We start from the raw sequence: 505 nt of genomic DNA, 5'->3' as shown, positions 1-505 counted from the left end.
TCACTCTCTCTCTCTCTCTCTCTTCGTCCACCTGCGTGCTCCGGCCGACATAGCAGGATAACGTATGGATCGCGACGACGTGCCTGAACGCGACGCAATCGCTCGTGGATCTACTCTCTCACTTCTTCAACAAAATCTCATTCCTGCTCGATGAGGTCCTGTCTCTCCTGGCCAGCTTTGTTCTTCAGGGTACGCACCGCCTTCTCGCCACTCGAGCCCGATGGGGAGCGGAGCCGACCTAACGTTCTGCCGCTTCTGCTTTCCTCCCCAGAAACCGCAAACCTCGCCGAGATCGGCTGCACTTGCCTTTTGCTGTTGGTCATGAAGGTAAGGGCGCCCTTTGTGCTTGCGCGTGCGTAGAACTCCCCAGAGTGACCTGTACTGACCGTTCCTGCTTGTGATGTGGCTTCGTAGAACGGCGACCAGTTCACGCCGTACATGTGGAACATCGTGTGCATGACCTTCAAGCACGTCATGGACTGCAACTTGCCGGTCGAAGTCTTTG

This window comes from Acanthamoeba castellanii (genome assembly GCF_000313135.1).
Source record: "Acanthamoeba castellanii str. Neff unplaced genomic scaffold scf7180000084775, whole genome shotgun sequence".
NCBI lineage: Eukaryota > Discosea > Longamoebia > Acanthamoebidae > Acanthamoeba > Acanthamoeba castellanii.
This window is presented reverse-complemented; position numbering follows the sequence as displayed.